This window comes from Sinocyclocheilus grahami, unplaced genomic scaffold, assembly GCF_001515645.1.
Source record: "Sinocyclocheilus grahami isolate Dianchi unplaced genomic scaffold, SAMN03320097.WGS_v1.1 scaffold97.1, whole genome shotgun sequence".
Classification (NCBI taxonomy): domain Eukaryota; kingdom Metazoa; phylum Chordata; class Actinopteri; order Cypriniformes; family Cyprinidae; genus Sinocyclocheilus; species Sinocyclocheilus grahami.
In genome coordinates, this window is record NW_015505276.1 from 842,768 (window position 1) to 854,496 (window position 11,729).

Genomic DNA, 11,729 nt, shown 5'->3' on the forward strand with positions numbered 1-11,729 from the left:
ACCCATTTTTAAAAATTGCCCCCCCCCCCCCCCCAAATAGTCATCATTTAATCAGAATGTTGTTTCTTTTATGTAAAACTATCTATCTTCTGTAGAACACAAAATAAGTTGTTTTGCAGAATGACCATATTATGAAAACGAATGGGGCTCTTAAAGTTTTAAAAATTAACACAAGGCACTGTACAAGTAGCCCATACAATAGCCTTCTATTAGAAAAAGCCTGAAATTTACATTTTTGTAAATTTATGCTACAATTAGCAGTTGCCATTTTGCAATAACTCTCAAATCTCATGTGCCCTTACATACACATCAGGTTTATAGACATTTGAACAAGCATAGATTTTTCATCTTTACCATATAGCGTATACAGCATATGTATAAATATAACTGGTGGAGCATGGTGCTAGCAATACCAAGGTCTTGGGTTTCATACTCCCAGAAAACACATACTGATAAAATGTAGAGCCTAAATGCACCAAGTTGCTTTGGATAAAAGCATCTGCCAAATGCATACATGTAAAAATCTGTAAAATTGATCTGCAAATGTCACGACACAAATCTAACACCTCACCCACAGCTTTCACGTGCTTTACTATCATGCAAAGAGAGCGCAAGCAACACTGTTTCATTTAAATGACCCCAAAAACAACGTTTCTCTGTGTAGGTTTTTTTTAAGTAGGACGAATCATTTTCACCCACCTGAGTACACTAACCTCACCAACTGTGAAGGTTTTCACCAAAGCTACATTAGCCTTCTGTTTGAGCGAAAACACTTTGAACACATTTAAGATAGAGATGCTTACAGTTCATCTGAGGTTATTTAGATATGGAAATACACCGAGTATCCAAATACTGTCAGATGGACTTAGCACTTGCTGTATTCTCCAGTGCCACAGTATATTACTCTGGGCCTGTGTTTGATAGCCTCATAAAATGTATTGGAGTGAGAATTGATTTTGGAAAGACAGAACAAACAACCTTCTCTTTCTTCTAATCATTAAAGTAAACACAAAATTGTCCTTCTCAGTATCGAATACACTTTATGAGACAGTCTGTGGTAATGAAGTTTTGCATTATAAAGTAGCTTGTTCTGTGCTAATGTCCACTAGAGGATGCTGTTGTTCAACAGATGGCTACTCCAGGTAAGACCCTGTCCCTCCTGTGAATGAACAGGTAGAATCAGCAAGGAGACAACATGCTTTTATCCTGACCAATAAATTATATCAGAGTGAGACTCAACGTGGTTTACGTGCACACAGCAGCAGAATAACGTTATTAGTTGTTTGGACTGATAAACACATTTCTAAATGCTAAATGTGATGAAATGTGAGAGTAAATTTTCACTTTTGGGTGAATTATTCCTTTAATTATCCCCTAAAACAGAATCAGCTAAAATAACCACTATATTATAATAAAATTTTAGCTATAGAACATTTGCGTCGAAATACACGGCTACTTTTAAATGGCTGTCAGTGGCAAAATACGCTTTTATTAACCAAGGCCCGGTTTCATAGACTGGGCTTAGTCTAAGCCAGGATTAAGCCATAGTTCAATTAGGGCATTTAAGTAATTTTTATAAACATGCCTTAGAAAAAAAGCATTACTGGTGTGCATCTTAAGACAAAACAAAGGGACTGGCATGTTTTAAGATCTACGGAGCCCTGCACATGACATGCAAGAAAAAAATAAATAAATTGTGTAGCACGATTTACTGATTCGTTCCCTCGATGTACTAAAACATGCACACGATTACTATTTCGTTCCCTCAAGTTGCTAATTCGTTCCCTCAATTTGCTAAATCATGCACACAATTTACTAATTCGTTCTCTCGATTTATAAATCGTGTGCACGATTTAGCAAATCGAGGGAACGAATTAGTAAAGTGTGCGCACAATTTATAAATCGAGGGAACGAAAAAGTAAATCGTGCACACGATTTAGCCTACTATTTTTTTCCTGCATGCCATGTGTGGGGCGCCGTAAAGATCAGTCAGTGCAAGTTTCTTTCAGTCGAAACAGCTCAGATTACATTTTAGTCTAGGACTAGGTTTAAGCCTTGTCTGTGAAGCAAGTGTTTTAATTAGGGAGAGTACTAACAGGGCCATGCTAACCAGCCAGACTTTATCCCCTTAGTTTATGCAGACATCATTCAATCCATGCCTGTTTGCTGTTGTATGTAGGCTACATGACAATTTGAGAATCACACCTGTAAATACAGTTTAAAATCCCAAGCTCTGACTATGTGAACCGTACAGCCGTGCATTTTGTGCTGCAGTCACGAGTTGCTGTTGAGTTTCTTCCCTTCTTGCCCTGCAGGCCTCTCAGTCTGCTATTTCTGTCCACAGCGCTCCCACCCTCATTAATGATTTTACTCATATTCTCACACACTAACGCGGGTCTTAAGAATGCATTCGCACAGGCAAACACGCACAGCGCACATACCTGTTCAAACGCAGGCTGCCGTGTTTATCCAGCACTCAATGCTAAGCATTCATTTAAAATTAGATTGTGGTGCTTGCCTTCAGGGCTTCTGGTTTAAAGGGCATTTTTAATCAGTTCACACAATTTAAATTAACTTCAGCTGCAGAGCGCAGTGCTTTTGGCCGCCTGCAGGTGGCAGTAAAGATCTAGAGTGTACCAAATAGCCTCAGAACCTCTCCAAGGACACCGATTTACTATTCAAGAACCTGTACCATAATAAATGTGTCTGCTCGGCATGTCCAAGACCACAGTCACTGTCTTGTAAATGCTTTCCTACACCTGCACACGCACAAAGAATTCCGCCAACAACACATCAAATATTCACCACTCTCAGTTTGCAAACACCACAAACTACACAAGGCACTGTTTTCTACATCATCAAGTGCTGAACCGTTTTTAAAGGGATAGATCAACAAGAAATGAATATTAGTCATCATTGACTTACAACCAGTCTTCATGAGGGTGAGTGAATACTAAAATTGAATTTTTATTTTGGAGTGAACTTAACCTAGACACAGTAGATTTCTCTTCGCACAAATGCATTTAAATGCAGCTCAGGTTTGTGCCGCAGCTGTTGCATACAGATCAGTATATGGATAGTAAATACTTTGTGCGTGTGGGATTTTACAACAGAGATTCCCGAGAGCGTGTGCTGTACAGAGACCACCGTGCACGTAACATGCAACGTCCATCTCGCTTTCCCTCTGCCAGCACTTAACTCCTGCCCAAATCTTGCTAAATAATGTAGCCCGTCACCGCCAGCCCTGGATCCTGCAGCGTCACAGCACCCTGAACACATCAACTCCCATTATGTGTTCTAAGAAATATTAGCGCTGTGATGTAGGCCTGTTACGCATTTATCCATGTGCTACAAACAGACTGTGACAGTGCTGAATGAGGGATGACCGAGGCCACTGGCTGGTTAAACTTGTCTTCCTATTTTATGCCAACGTTACCTTTCCCATGATAAATATGTCTAAAATGGCAGCATTATTGAGCTGGTGCTCAGCAGGGAACAGGATGTTCTATGAGATGAAGCACTTTGGTTGCAGAAGAGGTTTTGAGAGCTGATGCTGTAGGGATGCCGGTGTGTAATTTCCTCTTATGAGTGATGGGTGTGAGTAGAAGCTTAAAGCTAAAGTGTATAATTTTTCTGATGTTAAAATACTTTCTCCTATCCCAGGTTAATGTACAGAGTCAACTAGAAGTATTTCAGATTCAGCTTGTTTTTTCCCCCACCCTATTACATTGATCGTATTTGTTTGATATATGTGTGTGAAGTACATAATGGCCAGATTCTGTCAATGTCTTTGTCAAACAGTTGTCACTGTGTTAATTTAAAGGACTGCAATGGAAAGTTTTTAAATTCATTGTTAAGAGTCAAAATTATTTAGCTTTTACTGTGAAATGAACTACAGGTAAACAACTTGTAGGTTGATTTCCCTGATTCCTGATTTTAATTTTAAACAGGAAAACGAAGGTGTGTAGCAACTCATTTCATTCAGCAGGTGGAGTCCATCTCATAAATAAAAATGACTATCCTTATTAATGCATAAATATTTAAAATTCTGGACAGCACCTATAAGCAGATATAGTAATTATTTTCATCTAATACAAATTCTATACTGCTAAAAATTCTATATATTCTGTATTTTGTCTAGATAAAAGTAATATACTAAAAACTAAATTTGTAATGTGCAGAATGAAAATAGATATTCAATAACATTTCCAATTAGTGTAACTGTTTTTCTTAAACTTTAAGCAAGCTTTAGATGAAAGCAAAGGTAATCTAAAAATCTAGAAACAGGGAATTGCATATGAATTGAATATCAAATATTTGCTGATATGTCAGTAATCATTTAAATCTATTCAATAAATAAAATAACAATGATGTACAGTACAATATGGAAAACTGATATGGTACTGATACATAGTGTATCCATAGCTATGTTTTTAATATCAATCTTAATTTTAAAAAAATGTCTAAAATGAAATTTGTTCCATTTGTCTACTGGAAATGCATGGTCAAGTTGAATGCATTGCATTGTGGGATACAGCACTCCCCGCAGTGTGCTCTGTGGGATACTGCAAATGCAGTGGGTCCTCTAAGTATACTATGCATACAGAAAATTTGCATATTTTGCACATTATACATACAGTAAATAAGCATTATTTATTAGCATGGTAGCGTGCTGTTCCAAATATAGCCAGTCATTGTTTCTACAAGTTCCCTTGTTGCCACGAGTGGCAGAGAAATTATTTCACATTTAAGGAGTATAAAAACGGCACTGTTATTTATGTAAGATGTTTTTCTAACCTTGCACACATGCATGCAGCAGCTCACACATGCACACAGTTGTTTGGGCAGAACATGACTGCAAATAGAGCCAAGCAGTCTCCTCTCCTCATATCCTTTGCCAATATGGCCCAACGCTGCTGTTGTGAGGGGACACAGAGCCATAGCAATAGCATCCTGGCCTGTTCTATTTATGACCGGTCCCTCTGTATGCCACGATGAGTCAATAGGCACAAAAAGAAAGAGATCTTTAAACCGGAGCAGTGGCATACTAGCCGAATGCCTCGCTGTCTCTCAAGGTGAGAATAAGACTGCTTTGCCTCCCCATTGAGTTAATGATGCTGTGCACATTCATCTCACAACCGATTACAATGATCACCGTTCGCCTCAATGACCCAATTACACCCACAGCCACGGAGATTAATTCTGTGAATAACATTCCCCGTGAACACTGACTCGACACGCTGACCCTTCCCACTGATATGAACTAATCAAACATTCATTCTGTGGTGGGAAATGAAAAAAAATCCCCTCCGTTCTTGTAATTTGACTAATTACTGACAGAAAATTGGTTGTCTTAAGCCTGAGCGAGAAGAAGCCGAGGCCATGAGAAGGCCTGTTAATTGAGGTGACCCCACACGGTTATGCGTGTCGTCTAAATGCCCGCTTCTGGGTTTAGCCTCAATGCTGTCTTTGAAAATAATTGGCTTTTCAGTTTGAAGCTGAATGAAAGCTACTCCACATTTAAGCTGGTCTTACTCTCTTTAAATGGCGCTATATTTTAAAATGGAAGTAACCCTTTAACCTGTAAATGGTTGAAAGTTAACACCACTGCATGTTGAGACTTTCCAAGCTAGCTTGGAGCTCACTGAAACATGCAGGGATTGTGTTGTACTGACAGCGGGTTGGTACTCTTGGCACTCCAACTCAAAACCAGGTTTAAAAATAATGAACGTCTCTGGTGTACTATGACTTCTCAAACTGTTCTTTGGGGTTTGTTTGTGCCAGATTTGACAAATATAAAGTGTATCCCCTTATATGCTAAAGATAAAATAAGCAATAATGGTGTTAATAACCTGAAATATCCCTCTAGAAACTGTACGGCCATAAGTAGCAATGCCATTTTTTGTTAACAATATGTATAGGCTTTGTAATTTGTCATGGCTTATATGTTCACATTAACGCAATCTGTTTGCTCTTAAGTTCCTCTTAAGAATCCTTCTCACCAGTGATTTATAAATTCAGGGATGAGAGAATGTTCCAAACAAACTAACCTTTTCACATTTATGTTCCAGTATCTCATAATTCACAAACTGCGCACTGACATACACCCTTGTGATAAGGGAACCGAGATCTTACTAAATGCTTGTTGCAAACTAAACACTATATGTACTATTCCTCTGTATACAAACTGTGTGACTATAAACCATTAGACCAAGGAGAAAGCACTGGAAAGCTATTACCCATATGTAAGACGTGGCACCTGTACTAATAAGATTCTGGGAAAGTATTATGACTCAGTGGGGCTTTTAAGTCAATGCTCATGCTCGATTCTTTTCAATTAATCGGTCGTACTAGGAACACGTGCAGCATTAGCCAAGGATTTGTTGCTAATGGGACTTAAAAGGTTCTTTTCAGTAGCTGTTTTTACATGGAGCCTAATAATCAGATTATTAGCGCAGTTTGAATAAAAAAAAAACACAGCCAGTTGTGAATGTCGGATTCTTGGACAATAACTCGCTTGAGGGGAGTGCTTTTAGCGTTACAGAGGAAAATGTATCTAGTAAGTTGTCACGTGAGTTATCATCATTGACTTCCTGACCTGCAATGTTTGCCTGCAGTGGTCTTCCTCCCATTGTTTCATCCACAATGTCGTAGCACGTAAGACAATGGCTAGCACATATCGTGGAAATGCATGTATACCAGTTTTTTGTTTTCTTTTTAAACAAAATGTTATGATTAAAAGTATTCATTGACAACCTTTTTTTCCCTGACTAAAATGAGACGACACCAACAACATTAAGCACTCTAACTATAAAAAAGACAAGACTTTACAGTTTAGTATACCAACAGTACAATTGCAGGGTATTTTTATTAAGTAAATAAATATGTAAATGTATTTGTAGTAGCCTATACTTTGCATGAAATAAATGTATTTCAAATACATTTTAGTATATTTATTTTTCAATAGGGAAGGTTCAAGTACAGACATCAACATTGTCAAAACAATCCCTTTTCACAGGGAATATGCAGCGAATGTTTTTTTAGTAGAATGCGAATACGAATGCGTTTTTGTAGTTTATACAGACACAATAACATATAATTTTCAAAAACTTGCACTTTGAAACCAGTTTTCAAAACTTTGCATTCTCAGGCCCTCTAAAACACTGTTGTTGTGCAAATGAATGGCCAATGCTGTTTAAAATGTAGTTTAAAATGAAAAAAAATCTAAAATCTCTTTATATTTTCTTCATAAAAAACAGCAGAGTTTAGTCTTTATCTATGCAACCTGGCAACCATGCACACACTCTCTCGACACCGTGGAATAAGCGCTGATGACCTGAAAATATCAACAAACATTTATTTGATGAACAAATAATTGTGATTATTAGTTTAATCATTATGCAGCATGACTAAATATGCCCAAGACTACAATTTCCAGCCTTTGGGCAACTTAACTAAATAAAAAACAGGATGGGTTGACTATGATAAAAACTAAAAAGGACATTTGATATAAATGTATACCATAAATAACACACACATAAATATGATTACTTAGCATTCATATAAACAGTAAATTCAGAATGATAAGTTGGGAAATATGCCAAATAAAACAAAAGCTGTCAATGTAAAAACAGCTAGTGATAACAGAGGAGATACCAATATGTGGTTATGTAAAAATATGAGTTTGAGTTTATTAAAACTGAACTTCATTAAGTAACTATACATCTGATCTACTGAAATAAGCACACTTATTGATAAGACATAAATGAAAACATGGTTAAAACATAAAGATGTGGATCTTTCGTCCTTGAGTCAGTAGATCATAATAAGATACTATCCTCGTGGTCGGTGTTTACATACCAAGAGTAAACCATATTTATTTACTTGAATTATTTTTGTGATGTTTCTATGAGTAAAATTTGATTAAAAGAGATAATACTCCCTCAATAATAAACCCTGGGTTTTTGATCACATGGGACCCAGAAAGAGACAAGAACAGATCATACTTTAAAAATGGCTGCCGTGAACAAGCAGAACTAAAGATGGCATGCAACACTCAAGATACTGAAGAGAATGTCTTTCTGACCAGTGAACTCAATTCTTTACACCTGCCATGGTGGCCTGACCCACCTTCTGACACGGCAACATTCAGTCTCTTACGCCCAATCACACAACTTGATTTACCCAAGCAAAATGTGTTCCTGAATCAACATCCTTTTTTTTTTTTGCAATGGACCAACATTACTAGCAACCAATCATAGACCTAACCTGATCTCTTACTAGGGATGCACCAAAATGAAAATTCTTGGCCGAAGCCGAACAGTATGAAACACTGGGCCAAAGGCTGAATACCAAATACCCAACATGGTTTTTCGCATTTTTCCCCCATGTAGGCCTATTTTGCTTTTTTTTCTCCACTATTGCATAAATTAAATAGCCAAAATGTGCTTTTTACTGTTTTGTCCTGCTTTTCAAATAAAAAACTCAATTACAAAACAACAATTTAAAAATATTTACTTAACTGAAAATTTTTTAACATTCTAGCAGACATTATACCAACAAAGCACAATTTAACTTAAAATTAATAAGTTAATAAGTGGCCATTTTTGAGACTTGAATCAGGCATGTATTTTTTACTGTACAAATAAAGGCAGCTTTGCTGAGTAGAAGACAATTCTTTTAAAACATTAGAATATATTACAGATCCCAATTTGAACACTGTGTGAATGTTATAATACATGTATTAATAGAGCTGTTGTAGGGTAATTATTATTATCATTATTATTGTCTTACTTTTTTATTTTATTTTACAGAACAACAGTAAAATTACAATACTACCATCATTTATGAATGTTGGAGTTGTTGCTTTTTCTCGGCTTTTATTTTGGCAGAAGCCCGCAGGAAGATCTTAGTGCTTCTTTTTGTTGACAACAGCAGATTTATAAATGATTCTCATTACGAATTTGGGAAGATGTTTATCGCACGTATCACATTGTCACATGCCTTAAAAAAATTTTTCACAAAAATGTTACTGAGCAACTGACGAGTAACAAGTTCAGCGCAGATTTTCGTTGAGCTTTGGACTTTGAACCCTGGTGCCGCAAGCTGTATTAGTGCGTGCCTCTATTTGATCACGTTAGTCATTGTTTGGTACCTATTATTCGGCCTTTTTGCTTATTCTGCCGGACACCGAAAGATATTTGTTTGCTATTTTCGGTCAAATAATTGCGGTTGCCAAGCATTTGGTGCATCCCTATCTCTAACCCTAACCTACACCTGAAATAAAAGGGAAAGGACTGGATGATAAGGATGAATACTCTAGCTCCTAAATGCAATCCTAAATCTAACCATAAAATCTGATTGGTTTTTATGGGAATGTGGATCCAAAAACAGCAAACATGTTGACACATTCTACTGGGTAAATCACATTAAACTGGCATCCCCCATTACATTTGCATTTATGTTTCAGCAGATGCTTTCCTCACCGAAGCGGCGCACAGTTAAATGAACCAGTAGCGTTATTGGCAATTAGCATGACAGGTAACTGAAATTACACAAACCTTGTAAACTCTGTTTAAACCTTCAGATGTGTTATCCACAAAGCAGCTGAAATCCACAAATCCTCAGGATCAGATGGTGTAGGAAAAGCAGGAAAAGCAGGAAAAGCCTTGTGCTGAACTGCTGAACTTACACTTGCTGAACTCATAGGGTCCCATTGCTGTGAAAACCTTCTATATCACTCTTTAAAAAAAAGTCTCACAATCCCAAGACTACCTATAGCTCCTACCTTTCTAATCGGGTTCTAGAAGAGGTAAAGACTTACTGTATATTGTGGCTACCACTTTAATATCCAAAGATCGTCCTCACAACTTGCCATAGAGGCAGCATTGTTTGTTTCCCTTTGAATGTCGTTTCTATCTACTTCTGCCAAGAACTGCATCCAAACAATACAATAGCCAAGAAATACACCAGAATCCCTGATGTGCCCTTCTAAAGCCATCTCACATATTACGAGCAAGAGGCAGTCACAAAGCATCCAACAGCATTTTTGGTTACAGTTTCACAAAGAGTTAGACCTATGTACAGTGCTGCCTGCATTGAAACACAGCTGTTTGTAATGCCTGATCAAAAGAAAAAAAGTATAATGCAAAAGTTCCTATCAAGGAAAGTCAGTTCACTGAGCATCCTCAGACTTTGCAATGCCTCCAAACAGCTATTTCGGGCATGTAAGACCAACTCCCCAGCTAACATTTCATGGTATAGGGCCAATGTAAGCACGATATGGGCTTGAGGTGTGGGCCTCAAATGGGGTTCTCCACAAGTTTTATGTCAGCTCTATATGAATTAGCCCCAGCCAGATTATTTATGAGATTCATATGGGCCCATTCATATATGGATGAACATATTTGGGGCTGATACCTCAAATCCACATTGTGCTTACATTGGTCCTAGCATGAAATGTTGTCTCAAGTCTTGAATGGGAAATGCAGAAATTATATTTAAATAATATATTTCAAATCAGTAATAAGTCTGAACTGTTCCAAAGCATATTTCAGGCTGGTCCCGCCAATGCGCATGCAGTCCTTAGCGCAAGTTTTAGGTGTCTATGGAAACCGGAGTTACTAACGGCAGTTCTGTGATGGCTTTACCAATTGGCTCTTTCATTTAGAAGACGGGACTTGCATTACTAGAGCCGCCCTGGAGCCACCATATTATGTGTTGCAGTTTTTCCCATTCATACGGTACTTGTCAAAGTTTGGAAACATTATGATTTTTAAATATTTTTTATGAATTCTGTCATGCTTACCAAGGCTCACCAAAGATCATGTGACACTGAAGACTGGAGTAATGATGCTAAAAATTCAGCTTTGCATCACATGAATACATTTTAAAATATATTACAAAAGAAAACAGTTATTTTAAATTGATCCCTTGCTGAACATGAGTGGCATCTTTAAAAAAATCATAAAGTTTCCAAACCAGTGCATTGTTGTGGTATATATAGTCTTTGATATGACCTATTAAATGTATAGTTGAACATCATTACATGAGTTAAAGGTTGAAAAATAAAACAAAAACAGAGAATAGTGTAACGGGGCTGACAAGACGGGAGACGTGTGGATCCATCTGCAGGCTTTATTTAAGAGACGTGGTAAACAGGCAGGGTCAAAACACTGGCAAAGCCTCCTTGGCCGGAACAGGGCGAGCAGAGAGTTCATAGACAGCCTCCTTGGCCGGAACAGGACGAGCAGAGTGTTCATAGACGGCTTCCTTGGCCGGAACAGGACGAGCAGAGTGTTCATAGACGGCTTCCTTGGCCGGAACAGGACGAGCAGAGTGTTCATAGACGGCTTCCTTGGCCGGAACAGGACGAGCAGAGTGTTCATAGACGGCTTCCTTGGCCGGAACAGGACGAGCAGAGTGTTCATAGACGGCTTCCTTGGCCGGAACAGGACGAGCAGAGTGTTCATAGACGGCTTCCTTGGCCGGAACAGGACGAGCAGAGTGTTCATAGACGGCTTCCTTGGCCGGAACAGGACGAGCAGGAAGTTCACAGGTGGGTACTACTGACACCTCTGGAGGTTCTACAGTAGTGCCCTCAGGATACAGGCAGAGTTCGGCAAAGGTTTCTTCGACACTGACATGACAGGTCGAATGTGCGTTTCTAGGCGCCACCACCACGCAAGGAGCTGAAGCGAGCACCGCCGCTTCGGAAGGTTCTGCAGCAC

General features: G+C 38.3%; 1 protein-coding gene across 2 annotated transcripts in view; it reads right to left on the reverse strand.

Moving 5' to 3' along the window:
* LOC107587938 (noelin-2) overlaps window positions 1–11,729 on the reverse strand; it is an 81,022-nt gene that overhangs the window by 33,294 nt on the left and 35,999 nt on the right. Inside the window, exon 1 of one of the 2 annotated variants that reach the window (XM_016275906.1) lies at window positions 2,442–2,533. The exons of the other annotated variant lie outside the window; for it this stretch is intronic. The gene's annotated coding sequence lies outside the window, so the exon portion shown is untranslated. Of the gene's footprint in view, window positions 1–2,441; window positions 2,534–11,729 lie in introns of those variants that run through there. 2 annotated transcript variants of the gene reach the window in all.